The 20,643-nt window shown below is 38.1% G+C and overlaps 1 protein-coding gene across 8 annotated transcripts in view; it reads left to right on the plus strand.

The window, feature by feature from the left end:
• Positions 1-20,643, plus strand: part of LOC105197099 (WD repeat-containing protein 81) — a 374,845-nt gene that overhangs the window by 165,867 nt on the left and 188,335 nt on the right. The window lies entirely within an intron of this gene.

Genomic DNA, 20,643 nt, shown 5'->3' on the forward strand with positions numbered 1-20,643 from the left:
GAAAAGGAAAGCTACGAAACAAGAAAACAAAACATACATTAGGAGATAACATTTTTAGTTGCAAAAAATATCGATTTTTATCGATGCCTGGATTTAATGATTACGTTACTATATTTAACGCCCTCTTTTAAGGGGGGAAAGTCATGTAATCGGCCGAAAAAAGCTTCATAAATTTTTTTGCGGCACAAGACTTTTAATGAACTATCCATAACTTTTCTCACATATTTCTTATAATTTGTAGATGTAAAAATTTTAATTAAATTAGTTCAAACATGGCGGCGTAATGGCGTTCACTCTCTAAGTCCTGCTTTTCGACGGGGTCAAATGGCGTGCAATATAGTATTTTTTTATCTCATCCTGAAATAAAAAATCAAACGAATCTCTTTTTTTGATAAAATTGCACATTGAAAGAATTTAAATCCGATAGTAAAAAGTACTAAAATAAAAATTCTACGCAGTTTTGAAGAAAAGATCGAATTTTCGCATAAAATTTTTATTTTTATTATGTGAAAAAAATAGGATAGTTATTTTTGTAAGGTTTACAGGTACTTCCGGTGGAGAATTTAGTGAAAAATAAATATGCACAGTCTTAGCTATATTGATCGAATATTTTTTGAGTTATATTGCACGCCGTTTGGAAAGACGTAGTTTTGAGACAAACGCGTTTAAAGTTTGAACCGCGCGTTACTATCTATTGGACGCGCACGTATGAACTTGTTTGTAGGATCGTTAATATGTCTGTCTCCAATATGAGGACTTGAAATTTGAATTCTTGAAACGTTTTAGTGTATATATACATATACATATATATAGGGGAGACCGGGGCAAATCGTTAGACCTTTTTTTCTTTTGTGTCTTCTGAGTCCTATATTAATTAAAAAAAAAAAAAAACATGAGCCGGTTTGAAAAGTTGAACCTTCCCCTTCACAATGTCGATATAAATAGAACATGCAAACGTACTTGCTTTAAAGTACATATAAAAATGTCGACCAATGTCAAGAATTAAGAATAGCCCCAAGCCCGGGGTAATTCGTAACTAGTCCGGGAATATTCCGAAATTTGTATTTTAAGTTGAAAGTCTGTAAAAAAGCTGTTGTTAAGACTTTCTTTTATTTAAAAAAGGATGTAGGTATACAAAAAACAAATGCAAACATACACGTTCGCATGTTCTTTTATGCCATCGGTGTGACAGATTTCCTAACCTCACAAGTGTCAATCTTTAACGTTTTATAACTTTTTACCTGCTTAAGAGCGACGATTTTATATTCATATTCATGTTCTATGTACTAAAAGACACAATATTATCAAGTTTGAACTAAATCAATGAAGAACTTTACTTCAATGTTTAACTCTGCGTAGCGCAGACGTTCGTAACATAGCCGAAGGGTTACGGTTACCCAACTTAGGTTAGGCGCTGTAATCAGTATTAACGAATCGCCCCGGTGCTCGGTATTACGAATAGCCCCAACATCAACTGTCCGCATTATTGCTTATGATCGACAAAAATAGACATCACACAGCAAAAAGTAAACACGAAATGTTTCAAATACGTTCAACTGGACACGATACATTCAAAGTTTTCAAAAAAACCTTATTATCTTATTTAAATTTCGAAGAAATGCCGACTATCAGAAATTATCTTGACTGTTGCAAAATACATTTTTCACTACTACGACTTGAATATGACGCCGTAACAAATCTTTGTTAGCAACATCGTTACATTAGGACGTGTTTACAGTGTTTAAAGTAAATTTTTAATATGTACCCATAAAAAGATATTTTCAATTATCGAATTACCCCGTCTAACGATTTGCCCCGGTCTCCCCTATATATATACACACACACACACACACACACACATATATACACACATATACATGTGCGTGTGTGTGCGTGCGTGTGTGTGTGTATATACCCTAGTAGCATTTTCTGGCATTTTCTGCAGGACAGAATCTGCGTGCAGTTAATTGCAGTAGAATTGAGTCAGATGTGCAGAAGATTATTTCCAAAAGAGCCATGCTGGCAGATTGCTTCAATATTCGTGCACTGTACTTGTATATGAACTACTTGCAGAAACTTGGTACAGATATTGAGCTATCTTGAAGTAGATTCTTCCCGCAACTGCAGTCTGTAAGCAGTCTAGCAAAGTTCTTCAGCAGAATGACATAAGATTCTTTTAACAGAAGTAGCGCGCAGATCTTGTGCAAATATTGCACAAATATGATCTGCAAATTTTTGTAAGTTTCTTACAACAGAAATGACGCGCAGATCTTGTGCAGATATTGTATAGATTTTGCTTAATCAGCAGCAGAAAGATCTGCTGCCACCGCTAGGTGGTCACGCCGCGGAAGATCTCGTGAGTTGAATGCGGCCACAGGCGTTATATCTAGGCGCCACTGCGGCCGACTTCTCAGCTCATACTCCAGTGAGATTTCTATGAGCTCCGTGTTGTAACCTCGAGACGAATACTCGCTCTTATTTTTTTTAAACATTACGTATATGTGGAACGCTGTTTCACATAAAATTTTATATTTTTACATGTAAATAACAATTTGTATTGTTATTTAATTTTGTACATAAATGAAATGTTTAATTTAAATTTAATCTGAAATATTTAATTTATTTTTAATCCATTTTAAGACTATACTAAAATATTCTAGTAAAAAAATTTTACAAATCATGCAGCAGATATATATACAAATTTCTTGCAAGAATTTGACTGTAGAATCTTTCAGAAGAATTGAACAGAATGAGGAAGCAGATCATAACATCCTGTTGGCAGAATCTTTTAAGACTCTACTGCAAGATTTACAGCAGTCTTGCAGAAAATTGCTATCAACCAGAAAACATTTTGCGGGTAAATGTCCAGCAAATAACGCGCAAAAGGGATTCCTACAACGCAAGCAAAACCTTATCCAATTGCGTCGTCATAGCACTAGCAAAACACTAGCACACTTTGTGTGCAATTTCAATAAGCGATATGCACACAAAACGCTAGCATACTTTGCGTGCGATCTCAATAAGCGATACCCTGCCAAAAATGTGCTATTAAAACCGATTTAAAAAAAGGTAATCCGAATCGGGATTTCTGCACTGAAAATACGGTATTAAGACTGATTGAAAATAAGATCCAAACCCAGATAGATTTATTAAAACAGAATACATTAATATAAACGTAATAAATGTTTAGTTTACAAAAAAAAATATTTATTGTATTCTTTTCGTTAAAAAAGATTTAAAAAAAGATTAATTTTGAATTAAACATTTAATTTATATATTAGGAGTATAAATAAGTTTCCGCCGTTTTTTATCAAAAATTCGGCATTTATTGTGAAAGAACGGTACTTAATGTTTTATTCGAAGTATTGTCCATCGCTAGCCACTACTTTTTCCCATCTTTCTGGCAGCATACGGATACCGCGTCGGAAGAATGCTTCATCTTTCGAAGCTATCCACAAATCGACCAAATTTTTTGTATCTTCATATGATGTGAAGTGTTGCTCAGACAGGCCATGCGCCATCGACCGAAACAGGTAGTAATCAAAAGGAGCAATGTCTGGTGAATACGGCGGGTGGGGTAAAACTTCCCAATTGAGTGTTTCCAGGTAGGTTTTGACCGGCGCCGCAACATGGACGAGCATTATCATGCAGAAGAATAACTTTGTCGTGTCTGGAGTAGTAGTGAGCACGTTTTTCCTTGAGTACTCGGCTCAATCTCATCAATTGTGTTCGGTAGAGAGCCCCAGTAATGGTTTCATTCGGTTTGAGCAACTCATAATACATGACACCAAGCTGATCCCACCAAATACACAACATGAGCTTTTTTCCATGAATGTTCGGCTTGGCTGTCGATGTTGAAGCATGGCCAGGTGGTCCCCATGATTTTTTCTTTGGGTTATCGTAGTGGATCCATTTTTCATCACCAGTGACTATACGCTGCAAAAAACCCTTTTGTTTATGCCTGGCAAGCAGCATTTCACATGTAAAAAATTGGCTTTCAACGTTTCTCGGCTTCAGTTCATATGGAACTTAGTTTCCTTGTTTTTGAATCATTCAAGCATGATTTTAAGCGATGTGAAATTGCTGGTTGAGTCACTCCTAATGTAAGTGCAAGTGCTTCTTGCGTTTGGCACGAATCTTCATCTAATAATGTTTCCAATTCCGCGTCTTCGTACACTTTCGGCCTTCCGCTACGTTCTTTGTCTTCGACGTCAAATTCACCGTTTTTAAACTTGTGAAACCACTCACGGCAACTTCTCTCACTTAAGGCAGCCTCACCATATGCTTCTACAAGCAATCGATGCGCCTCGGCTGCAGATTTCTTCAAATTAAAGAAGTAAATCAAAAGCTCCCGCAAATGACGCTTATTCGGCTCAAAACTCGACATTTTCGCACGAAAAAAGATATATGATGCTGATACAAAATTGCTAATATTTTAAGGTTATGTTGTTGCCAGATGTCCAACTTTACGATATAACGTTTTACAACAGACAATTTTAACCATAACATACTAGTGGCGCCATTTTTTGTGAAACGACGGAAACTTATTTATACTCCTAATACAAGATTAAATAACAATACAAATTGTTATTTACATGTAAAAATATAAAATTTTATGTGGAACAGCGTTTCACACACACGCTATCTTTCAAAAGAATGAGAGCGAGTATTCGTCTTGATGTTACAAAAACAGCTCTTAAAAGTGTCACTAAAGTATGAGCTGACGAGTCGACGGCGGTAGCGCCTAGATATAATGCCTGTGGCCGCACTCAACTCACAAGAAAATCTCCTGCGGCGTGACCGCCTAGCGGTGACGTTAGCACTCACTTGTTAAATCCATTTCAATCTGAAATTACAGAATTTTAACTTGCGGGCAAAACTCACGCAAACCGCGTGCACAGTTCACATGCATAAGACGCGCAAACTTTGCGCGCAAAAAATGTTATCTGGGGAGCAAACGACTAACAATATGTTAGCCATCTGCATGTAATTTGCCAGTACATGGGACAGTACATGAGCTAGCCACTTGTAAGCAATATACACGATGTAACACGTTCTACGAACAAAACGCATACAAATCTGTTACAAAGTTCACATGCACATCGCGCGCAAAACTTGCCAGCAAAAAATGTTATCTGGGTAGGGTATGTAGGAAATATCTTGAAAGACTGTTGCTAGATTTACAGCAGATACATTCAAGTTTCTTGCAAGAATCTGCCAACAGAGATATGTGCAAGTTTCTTGCAAGAATCTGACTGCAGAATCTTTTAAAAGAATTGAACAGAATGAGGAAGTAGATCATAACGTCCTGTTGGCAGAATCTTTCAAGAATCTGCTGCAAGATTTACAGCAATCTTACAGAAAATTGCTACTAGGGTGTATATATATGTGTGTATATATACTACTGTGTCCAAAAAGTAAGGTGACATTGCATTTATTTCGAAAATTCTTTATTTATTCTTGCAAATCAATTTCGTCCCCTTCAAAGTAATCCCCCCTGATATAATACACTTATTCCAACGGATTTTCCAATCTTCGAAACAGTTGTAATAATCGATTTCAGGAATGGCCTTTAGCCATTCCTTCTTCGCAGCGGCTTGAATCTCTTCTATCAACTCGAAACGGTGTCCCCGGAGCGGCCGCTTGAGTTTGCTGAATAGCCAGAAGTCGCATGGAGCCAAATCAGGTGAATACGGTGGTTGTGGAACGATATTAGTCGAGTTTTTGATTAAAAAATCACGAATAATCAGCGCAAACAAACAAATGTAGACATGGCAAAAAACGAGAAATTCACTTTTAGCAGCTCACAAAACAATGCGTATCTCAAACACTAATGGATATTTTGACGTGTTACTTCTCTTGGATGTCAAAGACAGTCCTACCAACCTAAAAAAAATTTTATTCCTCCAAATCCGTGCGCGCGGGAGATTTAAAATGCAATGTCACCTTACTTTTTGGACGCAGTAGTATATATATATATATATACCCCGTCAGCCAAACGTGAACAAACAGATTATTCGGAGAGTCTGCTATCACTTTCTGTTACCAGAAAGGCAACAGATTTCACACAGACTCTGCAATATCTGCGGTGTCAGCAAACTGCTGTCAGAAATAGAACAGAAACTGTTGCCATTTAATTTCAGCAGAAATCGAGCACATAGTGTTGACAGGACTGTTGTCAGATTGGCGGCAGAAATCAAGCATAACCTGCGCAACACAATCTAACGGCAGACTGGCAGCAGAAATTGAGCACCGCGTGCTGACAAGATCTGACGTCAGATTGGCGGCAAAAAACGAGCCAGATCTACGCGACAATCTAACAGCAGACTGGCAGCACCACGCGAACACGCCGTGCTGCCAGCAGCTTATGTCAGATATGCGACAGAATTAGAGCAAGACCTGCACAACACAATCTGACGGCAGATTGTTAGCACCAATCGAGCACCCCGTGCTAAGAGAACGTGACATCAGATTGACAGCACAATTCAAGCATAACCTGCGTAACATAATCTGACATCACAAATCGAGCACCCCGTACTGACAAGGTCTGACGTTACGTTGACGCAGCACAAATCAAGCAAACTGTGCTGTTTTGCATATTAATTTTTAAATTGTGACGTAATTCTTCATGAATTTATTAAGGGCCTTTTCAGACAAACTTGCATAATTGCACGCATAAATAACATATGCATAAAGAAAGTGATTGATCCATTTTCTTATGCATTTGCTTAATTATTGGACAAATCAATTTCTTTATGCATATGTTCTGTCTGTTTCTGTTTGCATTCTATACGCCGCAATTTCTATCTGCACCTGTCCGTGATTGCGTATAGAAATCCTATTCATATCTATCCGCATGTATTTGTCCAGATTTCTATCTGCATCTGCCCGCATATATAAATAATTAAAACCCGTTCCTGGCCATAGTCTGACTAACAAAAATATTCAAAAAAATTGGAATTGGAAATAGGACTAAAGCATGAAAAAACATTACCGATGTAAAAAAAACTTTTCAAAACTCAATTTTGCAACTAATTGGTATAAACAAATTACTAAAAATTGACTGTAGAGAAAAACTGATTACTCCAATCGATTCTACGGGAAAAATTACTAAAGGAACGTTGCAAAAATAAATTTTGCAATTAATTTGTTTATAACAATTAAGAAAGTGTTATATATGTTTTTTGAGTCAGTTTTCCCAAAGAATCGATTGGAGTAATCAGTTTTTCTCTACAGTCAATTTTTAGTAATTTGTTTATAACAATTAGTTGCAAAATTGATTTTTGTCAGCGTGCTTTTTACGTCAATAATGTTTTTTCATGCTCCGGTACTATTTTCAATTGTTGTTTTCTTGACTATATTACTCTGAAATGGGTTTTAATTATTTAATTATATAGTTTATATAGTTAATTTTAAAAATATTTAAGACTAAATCAAAGGATTAGTGAGAATGTTTGCGCGATACTGAACACGTAACTGTAAGTTTCTTCCTGTTCAAATCAGCTTTACTTTAAATATAACTTTTTATTAATGATAACACAAGTGTACGATTAGCTCAGTGTTAGCGTATTAGGTTATTGTCCCGAAATTTTAGGTTCGAATCCCGCCGGCGCTAATGCGTTTTTAAAAATTGTAAAATAATGCGTAATCGTAATTAGTAAAATAAAATATATGCAAATTAGATTAACCTATAATAAAAATAAGAATAATATCTGCAAGAAAACTAAAAAAAACTTTTTTGTAATAAAAATTTTTGAAAATTTTAAATAAAAATGCTTGATTTTTGCTGCCAGCGTGACGTCAGAACTTGTCAGCACGGCGTGCTCGATTTGTGCTAGCAGTCTGCCGTCAAATTGTGTTGCGCATGTCATGTTTGAACTCTGCCGCCTATCTAGCGTCACGTGCTGGCAGCACGGCGTGCTCGTCTGGTACTGTCATTCTGCTGACATAAAATATCAACAGATTCTGTCAACAGAACGTAAGCAGAATTTGAAATCAGTTGAGTTCAGTCTGTCAACACGTCGTGATCGAGTCTGCCGCGAGTCTGCCGCCAGCCTGCCGACACAGTGCTAACATTTTGCTGACTGGGTGTATATATATATATATATATGTATATTATACACAATTTTAGGCCGCGCGCGGCGATGAGGTGAGGGGGAAATGCTCGCAATCGCAAGCCTCGTCGGACGATCCGGCTCATCGGCTGCGGAAGCCTGCAGAAAACGCTCTCTTCTCTTTCTCTCTCTCTCTCTCTCTCTTTTCCTCTTGAAATGTCCTCTTCTGTTTGAAACTGTAACTCGTCAAACAGTGTTGCCATGCTATTAGCGTTATAGATACAATAGATACAAATAACTTTGTAACGTTACGCCCCTCCGCCGCACCGCCATTCCAATTCAAACGCCGAACACAACGCGTAAGACCGAGCACGCACTCAGCTAAGCTTGCCGCTTCCATGCGTGCCGCGCGCCGCGTTCGGCAAGCGTTCCCACTCCGGCTGGCCCAACCGCGCGCGTTGATTGGTACGTCTAACCGCGCGGACCGCTATATAAGCCGGCAGCGGGCAGCCGAAATCAGATCCCTCCGAGCCACCGATCTCGCACCTACTCCGCTCCTGCGCCGGGTATCGGCGCTCCTTGTTAGCTTGGGTATTCTCAAGCACTTCCTCGGGAACGGGCATTCTTGTTCCGACTATCTCACGACGGGCATACTCGTCGGTCTTAACGGCTGGGAATACTCTGCCGATCCCATCCTCTGTCCGCGACGGGAATACTCGTCGTTTCCGCGGCTGGGTATTCTTGGCCAATAGGAGCCGTCCGTTCTGCAAGTCCGTTCTCGGGGATTCTCGAGACCAACACCGTCGTCGGGAATACTCGACGCCGTTCTCCGGCTCAATCCGTAAACCTGCTCCCCACGGGGTGACAACACCCCACGGGATGAAGCCACTTAGGTCTCTAACGTCGACCACTCTCACGTATCGCGGAATCGTCCGCTGCACCGCGCGCCGCTGATTCCGCGATCGCGACCGTCCGTCGCGCGGGCCGATCACGGCCCGTTTAACCGCACGCACTTTGAGGGTGCCGTCACATGGGGCATAACTTGCGTAGCGTAATTTGCGTATTCTAGTAACTTCTAAAATACGTTACGCCATTTTAAAAGCCTTCTTTCACATGAAGCGTATTTCGCGGATTTTCAAGAAATGCGTATCTAATGCAACCAATTGCTGATTAGGGTTTCTTTTGTACTCTCTAACAGAAATGCTAAACAAATTTACGATTGGTTTTTGTAATTTACGCGTCTCGGAAAGTACGCCTCATGTGGAACTGATACTCTGCACTAGTATGTGTGAATCATCTATGTGCGAATCTAACCTGTGCGGGCATACATTTCTGTTACTTTTAATTTTCAAAAATTTATATATTTAAAACAAAATAAATATATGTTAGGCATTTAAGAAAAAAAAAGCATTTTACATGCAAAAAATTCAAGCAACACGGACATATCTATTATGTACAACTATAACCTTAAAATTTTATATCAACTTATCGCAAGAAGGTTGGATATGACAGAATGTTATTACAGAATAGCTATTATAAATAATAAATTTGATATAAAACTGTTTCTTAATTTACCCTGATTTCATTATCCATCTTTCAATTTTGTTCTGCTTATTTAAGTAATACATGTGTTACCAATACATGTATTACTACATGTACACAGCGTTTCTTACGCAGGAAATTGAGTTATTCTGTAATAATATTCTGTCATATCCAACCTTCTTGCGATAAGTTGATACAAAATTTTAAGGTTATAGTTGTACATTAATAGATATGTTCGTGTTGCTTGAATTTTTTGCATGTGAAAGAGCGTCTCGCGCAGATTGACCCCATTCATATTACCCGCCATAACATGATGGCGCACCGTAGAGAATTAACGCACTAGCCTCGAACCCCGAACTCGCTGATTGGTTGCTTGAGTTAGATGCATTCGCCCCCTAGGGCATCGGACGCGAAGACTTACTCGTGGTACTTGCGTGATGGAGATAAGAAGCTCTTGTAACAAGAACGAATAAATACTTGTGAAAACGATAAACGAGTTGAATACTTTTACAGTTCAGAAGTGGGATAAATACCCATCGGTTCACTCAGTGCTCGTCCGTCTCGGTCGACTTATAAACGAGTCGGCATATTCAATCGTTTTCTTTTATTTTTCTCTTTCTTCCGTCTGCGAAGTTTTTCCCACGCGAACGGACACACGTGCGCGTCCACGACACGTCAGTTAGTGTTTCGTCAACGATTGTTTGGTACGAGATTTCTCACGAAGATCCCATGGTGATTACCCGTTCAGGGACTACAACTATGCGTCGAGAAGATCTAGAAAAGTTCTCTGACGCCGAGCTTCACGACGAGCTTGTCAAAGCGGGAATTCCCCTCCATGAAAGCAGACACGCGAGTATAGACCACTTCTTAGCATTTTACGAAAAAAAGAAAGTTCCAAGCAGAGCAAAAAATGCTGACGATGTGGCGGTCGGCGGAATCTACACACAGGATAAAGCCCCATCCGGAGATATACATAAAGGTACGTCAGATCTTTCCTTAGAAGAAAAAATTAATTTTATTTTTAAAATGTTAGAGGAAAAGGACAGAAAAGAAGAGGTTCTCCCACCACCTAACGCGCCGAGTCTGTTCTACACGCAACAAACGGCACCGGTACCAAATTTGTTTTTCAGCGCAGCGGCGTCCTCGCCGTTTGCGTCGGTGGTGCCCAACCTGGACTACCTAACGGCCGGCTCAAGTGCATTTTTCGACACTGCCTCTAATTCTCACGGTAGGATCCCTATGCCGCCTGGATTTTATCAGTCGTCACAAGCCTCTCAGGGTCCTACAGTGACCACGATGCAAGGTTTCCCCACGGTTTCGCCAGCACAAATGGTGAATCTACTGGTATCGCAACTGCCTACGTTCTCTGGTACAGAGGATGATGACGTAGATACATGGATTAAAGAGGTGGAATTCGTAGCAAGACTGCATGAGGTAAATGAAAAAGTATTGATCCTGGCTGCCTCACAGAAATTACAAAAAACTGCACGAGAATGGTTTGATATGGACCCAGGCCATATAATAAGTTCATGGCAAGCATTCAAGGAGGCCCTGTCTCGTCGCTTCCATCGACGCATCCCATTCAGGGAAACGATGCAAAAAATCGAAGCCAGACGATGGAATTTCGGAAGAGAAACGTTCCAAGATTACGCAATGGCAAAATCAAAACTATTGCATCCTCTACATCTTCCTGATAGAGAGTGCGTATAATACCTGGTGGCCGGTATATCCAATTTTGCTGTGCGCGCTTCAACAGCCTCTCTGAGAGTCAATTCAGTCGATGACTTTCTAGACCAAATGAGATACATCACGAGTGCCTGCGGTACAAAACACTCTCCACCGTCTGTACGCAGCGAACATTTAAAGGATCAGAAGGAGAGATCTAGCACACTCTCCAAAAGCACAACGTCGTCATCACCAAAGAAGAATAGGGACGTCATCTGTGTGTATTGCAAGCGACAAGGTCATTCCAAAGCAGAGTGTTACAAACTAAAGAAGAGGGAACAACAAAACAAGACTTCGCCAGGGACATCAACGCAAGTGGCGTCAATAGATATTGAGGAACCTACAGAGTCTGCTTCCATTAAAGAGGATCCTGCGGTTGGCTGCGTAAAATCATCTCGCCCTCTAACTATAAGTAACACTACGGTAGAAATTACTTCCGTCAATAATCAGAAATGCAGCATGATTGCACTCATTGATACGGGCTTTCCGGTCTCATTCTTACAGGAATCAGCTTATAAATTACTTCTTGGACAAAATACAAAATTAGAAAAAAACGAAACTCTTCAATTTCAAACCTTAAACGATTCAAAAGTTATCGTACACGGGAAAAAGGAGCTCGATTTTAATTTGCAAATTTCTCCTAAAGTTTTGTATCATGCCACATTTCACATTATTAACCAAACATCTTGGCCTACGCATGTTATTCTAGGCAGAGATTTTTTGTTACAAAACAACCTTACTCTCGTTTATAATCCAGCTAACCCTTCCTGCAAAGAACGGCTAGAACTAATTAATGAGGTTGCATCCGCGGATATTTTAACACACGATGAGAATACGATACCTATCATTAATTCCGATTTTGGCCCACATGTCGATAATTTAGTACACGATATTATTCTAGAAGTAAAAAATAGAACTGTTGCCAAACCTAAAGATGATTATTATGTCACTATCAAATTAAAAGACGAAATTCCTTTTTCATATCCGGCTAGACGTTTCGCATGGTCTGAGCGACAAGAAATTGATAAAATAGTACAAGACTTATGCTCACGTGACATAATACAGGAGTCCTCATCGCCTTTTTGTTCGCGTATTGTTTTAGTCCGAAAAAAAATGGTAAGCCTAGACTTTGTGTGGACTTGCGTCCACTAAATGCCAAAGTTATCAAGCAACATTTTACGTTCCCTATCATGGAAGACTTAATGGCACAATTATCCGATAAATTGGTACTAACCGTTCTGGATATTGTTGCAGGTTTTCATAATGTTAAGGTTCACCCGAACTGTACTAAATATTTCTCATTCGCCACACCTAGTGGACAGTTCGAATATAAAAGACTCCCCTTCGGTTACTGCGAAGCGCCAGCTGAACTTCAACGCCGCATTATTAATATCTTACAACCGCTAATACGCGAGGGAAAAGTATTAATATACATAGACGACATCTTTATTGCCACAAACACAGTGGAAAAAATCTACAGTTTTTTAAGCAAGTTCTAATTGCACTCCATGATAATTCTTTTGAAGTAAACTACGAAAAATGTCAACTTTTTAAAAAACGAATAGAATATCTTGGTTATATAATTGATAAAGACGGTATCACGCTAAGCGAAAGGCATACTACCGCCATAAAAAATTTTCTAGTGCCACACAACGTACGTGAATTGTAACGATTTTTAGGACTCATTAACTATTTCCGAAAATTTATAGCGAACATAGCAATACTCGCCAATCCTCTTTATGCGCTATTGAAGAAAAACACGCCTTATACTTTCAATGATGAATGCCTTCACGCGTTTAATGCCCTAAAATCTGCACTAATATCTAAACCATTGTTATGCCACTACAACCCTAAAGCAGAAACAGAATTACACACCGACGCAAGCACCGTCGCGATTGCAGCAATACTGTTACAAAAACAAACGCACGGAAAGTTTGCTCCAGTCGCATATTTTAGCCAGCCAACAAACCCCGCGGAAAGTAGATACCATTCGTTCGAACTGGAAATGCTGGCCATAGTACGCGCGATTGACCGATTCCATATTTATCTATACGGCTTAGAGTTCACAATCATTACGGATTGCAACGCCTTAGTGTTCGCATCTATTAAAGCCAATATTAATCCGCGTATCTCCCGTTGGTTATTAAAATTACAAAATTACCGTTACAAAATGGTTCATCGTAAAGGCGAAAAAATGAAACACGTCGCCTCTTTAAAAGCCGTACCCCTAGAAACAGAGCTACAATGTAGACAACAAGCGGATATTGGTATTAGAGCTATAGCTAAGTCACTCGAAGAATCAGAAAACCATAGTTTTACTTTAATAGAAGGCTTAGTCTACAAAGAGTGCAAAGATAATAAACTCCGTTTCGTTGTACCAGAGTCAATGGTTGCTAACATCATAAGAATCTGTTACGACCAATGCGCACATTGTGGACCCGAGAAAACGGTGCAGGGCATTTACTCGCATTATTGGTTTCCTTCAGTGCGCAAAAGAGTCAACAGTCACATAGATAATTGTCTCGTTTGTCTACTGGCAAACACGTCTGTACATTCTAAAGAAGGAGAACTGCAAACGCACCTTACTCCAAATAAACCTATGCATACTCTTCACACGGATCATTTCGGCCCGTTGATCCAATCAAATACTTTTTTTAAACACGTTCTCTTAATAATAGACGCGTTTACTAGATTCACATGGCTGTTCCCAACTAAGACTACAAGCTCTAAAGAAACAGTAGTTAACTTAAAAACAGTATTCGATATTTTTGGTAACCCATCAATATTAGTATCAAATCGAGGAACCACGTTCTCCTCCTTACAATTTACAGACTTCCTTCTAGAGCGTAACATCGATCACAGAATGGTCACCGTCGCCGCACCCTGGGCAAATGGCCTCGTAGAGCGTATCAACCGATTCTTAAAATCTTCACTAAAGAAGATTATTAACGATCAATTTACATGGTCAGACAAGATTAATGAATTGCAGTACGTTATTAACAATACATTCCATACCTCAATTAAAAACACGCCGTCAAATCTATTACTAGGATACGACATGAAAAATCATTCCGATACAAAATTAACACAATTCTTAAATGATATGTATAACAAAACTTTTAACAATCCCGACAATAATGATTCACGAGATAGAGACCGTGAAATTGCGCGCATTGCTTCAGATCGTGTCAAGAACTATAACAAAACCTATTATGATTTACGTCACAAGACCCCACATAAATACAACGACGGGGATTATGTAATGATCAAAGACACTGCCTCAAAAACCGGGGAAGATAAAAAATTACGCTATCAGTATAAAGGTCCTTACCAAATTGTCAAAATATTAGACCATAACAGATACGTTGTACAAGACATTCCTGGGTGTCAAATAACGCAAAAACCTTATAACGGAATATTGTCAACTGATAGGCTGAAGCCGTGGCTTACTGCGCAAAAAGACTGATATTTGTATAACAAGTATTATCTATTTTATCCTTTATATATAATTACTAATTAGTTTTAAGCATAAGCTAAGTTCTGCGTTTAATATTACGTATATATGTCAATCACCTATTTTTAACCAACATCAGCCCCGCCTGTACAGGAAAATTAATAACACTCGAGGACGAGTGTCCTTTCAGGCTGGCCGAGGCTGAAAGAGCGTCTCGCGTAGATTAACCCCATTCATATTACCCGCCATAACATGATGGCGCACCGTAGAGAATTAACGCACTAGCCTCGAACCCCGAACTCGCTGATTGGTTGCTTGAGTTAGATGCATTCGCCCCCTGGGGCATCGGACGCGAAGACTTATGGCTCTGGCAGACCAGCGCGATTTGCGACACGCGCGATTATCCAATAGGCGTTTACAATTTTTTGAAAAGACGTACGCTTATTGGATAATCGCGCGTCGTGTGTCGCAAATCGCGCTGGTCTGCCAGAGCCATTACTCGTGGTACTTGCGTGATGGAGATAAGAAGCTCTTGTAACAAGAACGAATAAATACTTGTGAAAACGATAAACGAGTTGAATACTTTTACACATGTAAAATGCTTTTTTTTTTTTAAATGCCTAACATATGTTTATTTCGTTTTAAATATATAAATTTTTGAAAATTACAAGTAACAGAAATGTATGCCCGCACAGGTTAGATTCGCACATAGATGATTCACACATACTAGTGTGCAGAGTATCAGTTCCACATGAGGCGTACTTTCCGAGACGCGTAAATTACAAAAACCAAGTAAATTTGCTTAGCATTTCTGTTAGAGAGTACAAGAGAAACCCTAATCAGCAATTGGTTGCATTAGATACGCATTTTTTAAAAATCCGCGAAATACGCTTCATGTGAAAAAAGGCTTTTAAAATGGCGTAACGTCTTTTAGAAGTTACTAGAATACGCAAATTACGCTACGCAAGTTATGCCTCATGTGACGGCACCCTAAGTTAGCCGCTTCACGGCGACTCCGATTATTACCTCCGAACGCATAGCGCATAATACCAGTCCGTCCGTTTAATTATCCGAATCCGTTCTTTTGTTTAAATATTAAGTTACGCTGCGAATTATATTTTGTCCGTTCTTTTATTTTGCGCGGGTCCGATTATTGTTTAACCGAGCACTCCGATGCCTTATTATTACTTGTGTATTTCAATTACATCTGATAAATATATTGTTACGTTTGTATTATTGTACTCAACACGGAGTGTTCTCATTACTACTGAAAAACCCTGGCATCCGGCGAACACATCCGAGTAACCAATCTCGATATCCCCACGCACCGAAAGATATCCCGATACTCCCGCCGCACCGGAAAAGTACCAGCGTTACAACTTATTATTTGTATCTATTCTCACCAAGGTATAACAGTCTATTTCACAATGCTGTGACACGAGGTTTGGTGCTTAGAGTTCTTGTCTCTGCATACGCTCTGTGAGGTTGTTTGTTATGACGTTGAAAGAAGATGTACACCCAAGGACTTTGATTCTGTTCATGGGGAAATTTTCTAAACTAAGAAGGCACCACTTTCTACATACTCGCAGTTCATGATTAATGAAACGACTAGAGCTTATTGGTCGTTACGTTAATCATGAACTGTAAGTATGTAGAAATATAGCGACTTCTCAGTTTGAAAAATTTCCCCATGGACAGAATCAAAGTCCTTGGGTGTACATTGCGGTTTTGCACAATTTCTATTTGTTCGACTTGTAAATCTGTACTAAAGAAGACAGTGATCATTAAAGGTCGAAACGTTTGCTTGACATTGGATTTATGCTGTGATTTATTTATTTGCGTCTGACATTCTGCGTGGCTTTTGAGTTCATTATTTCTTAATCTTAATTAGCTCGCAAGCTTAGAAAAAAAGATTTTGCTTACATAAAATTATATGCATACGTGCACGCAAAATAGAGTGTCATTTTGGGTACGTTCGGAAAAACTGTTCTTAGCGCTAGTTTCTATCTTTATTTTCTATCTTTATCATTCATTAAATGTAAGCAAGGATAAAATTATGCAAATAACGCTAATAGCATTTCTCTGAACATCTTTTATCTTTGTTAGCATTTACAAAACAACAAGGATAAAAAAATGCTATGGGCCACTCAAATGAGTGTTTTTGAACGTACTCTAATATGGATGCCGGGTAATGTCTAGAATCTCCCTATGGTCATACCAGCGCCGCTATCGTAAAATCTAGGAACTAATTCTATAGCTATAAGCCTTCTGGGTATCATTGTGCACTTCTATTTTGCGTGCACGTATGCATATAATTTTATACAAGCAAAGACTTTTTTTCAAAGCTTTTGATCTAACAATAAGTTTCAATAATTAAATGTTATTCTATCACATTGTCCAAAGAGTGACAGTGTTTCATTTTGCCCAGGAAACCTGTACAACTGTTAGATTAACTTATATTGTCGTGGCTTGACAGCTCTACGGTGAGGATAAGTGCAAATGTGAGTGATTATTATTGTACTTCTTAATTTTTTGTTGTTATTAACAGTAAATTGACCTTCATACTCTAGATTAACATGTATATTTTAATTCTGTAAAAGCATTTTCAATTCTGTAAACCCAATTCGAAGAAATCGTTTGCAAAAAAAATGTCGGTAATTTTGTTAGTCCAGCATCCCCTAAATAGCAAGATTTAAATTAGTTATAAAATAATCAATATAATAAATACATTTATTGCTGTTTATAATAAAAAAATGTGTTTATACATTAGAGAAAATATATGGCACGGTAAGTCATCTTGATATCATGGAAATATCGAAATGCGCGTAGATTTAAAACAAAAAAAAATTATTATTTTGTATCATAATATAAAATATATTTTGTCATATAAAAGTTGTGTGAATTTTTATGTAATAATAATATATCTTTCAAAAGAGTGAGAACGGCATTTGAAATTCGTGTATTAAAAAATAGAGAATAGAATAGAGAGTAGATTAGGCCTACGGGGGAAGTGGTTTTATAGTGGTTTTTACCACTATAAAAAAGCATGTCATGCTAATGTACCTTACAAAAGGTGGTGTGGAAATGATAGCACTTTATCATTTTGTTAACAATTAATACTTTTTTAAAAAGTTTTAAAAGTTTTATTGCCAAGAAACAAAGTGTCACAAGCCAATTTTAATGAAACTTTACATACATTTAGGAAACATAATTAGATGATTTTAGAAAATATCAGTTGCTGCCAATATATGGTTTTAAGGGATGAAATTAGTCCTTATGTGTAAAGCGATTTTTAACTTTTCTTTCTATATGTCGAAATCTATTTAAAATATAAAAAAATGTTTTATACAAAAGTTTCACAATAAAATTATTTTTATATTTATTCACGTCAATAATATTTTGTAAAATAATTTAAACAATTATTTAAACACATTTCTTTTAATAATTATTTTTTAAAAATGTTATTAACGTGAATGAATAGAGGTAATTTGACTGTAAATCTTTTGTATAAAACAATTTTTGATATCTTGAATAGTCTCCGAAATATAACGGAAAAAGCTAAAGTCCGCTATACATATAATAAAGGATGATTTCACCCCTTGAAACCGAATATTCGCCGCAACTGATAGCTTCTAAAATCATCTAATTATGTTATCTAAATGTGTATAAAGTTTGATTAAAATTGGGGTATAACACCTCTTTTTTTTTTTTTTTTTTTTTTTTTTTTTTTTTAACGGGGGAAAATACTCATAGTACCCCGGGTTGGCTAGACCACGGGAGTGTGGGACTCGGGACGCGGTACCCCTCGCCGGCACAGACCGCTTGCGCGGCAGAAAGTTGGCGAGGCCCGGCCCGCCTACCCACTAAAAACCCACCGAGCCCATCTCGCCCCGTTGCGTGGAGGGACCGGGTTTGTAGACATACGCCAACGTCCCTCCACTGGGGATCGGAGCATGAAGCTCCCCGACGCGCCAGTTCGTCGGGTTGGGAGTCGGGCTTTGCTGGCCCAGCCGAGATACGTCAGCCAGTAGGGCCTAGCCCGACCCCGGGGATGCGGAGCGAGGCATCACGCACCCCCGCGCCCATTTAGGGCCATGGGGCCGCTCCCGACATATCGCCGGTGCGAGCCCCACGCCCAGGGACGAGCGGTCGCCGCCGCCCGCCCCACCACCTCCCGTCCACGGCGCTCGCGTGGCCGGGCCGGACACCAGGGGAGAGAACATCCTGCCTAGTGTCGGGCCCCATCGGCCTGGGCCCCATCCCGTCGCATCCCCCGAGCGCTAGGGGCAGCTAGGGACGGGCACCCGAGGAACGGCACTTAACGCCGCTTCCCCTTGCCGAGGACGGGCGGCCCCGGGGGGGGTATAACACCTCGAGAAGTTCTCTTGTTAGCTTTTTTTATTTTGCTTTTAACTTCAACGTTACATTTCATCGCCAAAATGTAATGTTGACACCATAAACTTAAGTGGTACACAAAATATTGTTGTGAAATAACATTTTATACATAATTTATTGCTAAAATCTTTTGCTTTGCTAAATTGATGAGTATAAAATAGATTAAATTAAAGCAGGTAATAGATATTTGCTTTACAACAAAATTAATTTTTACTAACGAGGAATCTTTTAGAAGTGTCCACCTAAGATTTAAACGAGCTTTTAATATGTTGTAGTAATTAAAATAAGAGAAATGTATTTTTTTATATGTGCTTTAGTGCACTTTTAAGGGCGGAGCATTTCTTTGAAGAAAATCAGTTTTCTTCTTTTGAAGTGTATATCGTCGGAACTATAAGAGATAGAAAAAAATGTTTTGAGTAAAAGTTACATGGCTTATAAAGTACTTTATAACAATAATAAGAAATTAAAAAAAAAATTTTTTTTACATTATCCTGCTTGCCTGTTTTTTTGCAAAATTTTGATTTCTTTTTATAAGCAAAATAAAGCTTATTTTATTACGAATTTAATGATGTATGATAAAGTTATGTTCTGATATACCCATTTTTCAATGTTGTGCCCCTTGCACGTCACTTGTAAGTAAAAAGTTGAGATTGTGGAAAACAATCTACCATATTTTTTTTTATATTTTTAGTCTTTCAATCCATTAATCATATTGTCCACTTATCCGTGGACATTATGCATGATGGTTGGTTATTTTGATTAATTTGAACATTTTTGCTTTCATTAATTAAGTTTACCGAAACTAGGGGTTATTATGCATATTAATCCGTTGTTATGTATATTAACCGTATTAATCAAATTAACTGTAAATTAACGTATACACACACATATATATTTGAATTTTAGACATTTTGAGACAGTAACTCTGATATTTTTTGACATTTTTGGACAGTTCCCATAGAAATGAGTAATTGTTTTAATATTTAAGTCCACTATATTAATTTCGCCATCTTGAATTTTTAAAATCTGGCATCAGATACATAATCGGCAACTGAAAGAACCTATGGTACCAACTTTTGAAAAGATTCAATAAATATTTGTGTTATAAAGCGTTGTTAGTGTCATACTTTCTCAATGGTTGAGTGACCACTTTGACTCTATATCTCAGGAACCAATCGTATGCTCAATGTAAAATTTTTCTGTGAATGTCTTATCATAAGCTATCTTTTGACATAAAATTTGATTCTAAAATTGAGGTCTGAAAAATGGATAAAAAATTCACTTTTTTGCGGATACTTTTTTAAAATTTTAATAAATTTTTGTATGAAATTGCAAATTACAGATATTCTATAAAAGCGAATTAATGATATTTTACTGAAACTTATGAATTTTTTACGAAATTTTGATGAAATCACTAATCAAAATGTTCCAAGGTGAACGTAAAATTCAATAAAATATTATTGAAATTTTATT

Source organism: Solenopsis invicta, chromosome 6, assembly GCF_016802725.1.
Source record: "Solenopsis invicta isolate M01_SB chromosome 6, UNIL_Sinv_3.0, whole genome shotgun sequence".
In the NCBI taxonomy this organism is placed as follows: Eukaryota; Metazoa; Arthropoda; class Insecta; order Hymenoptera; family Formicidae; genus Solenopsis; species Solenopsis invicta.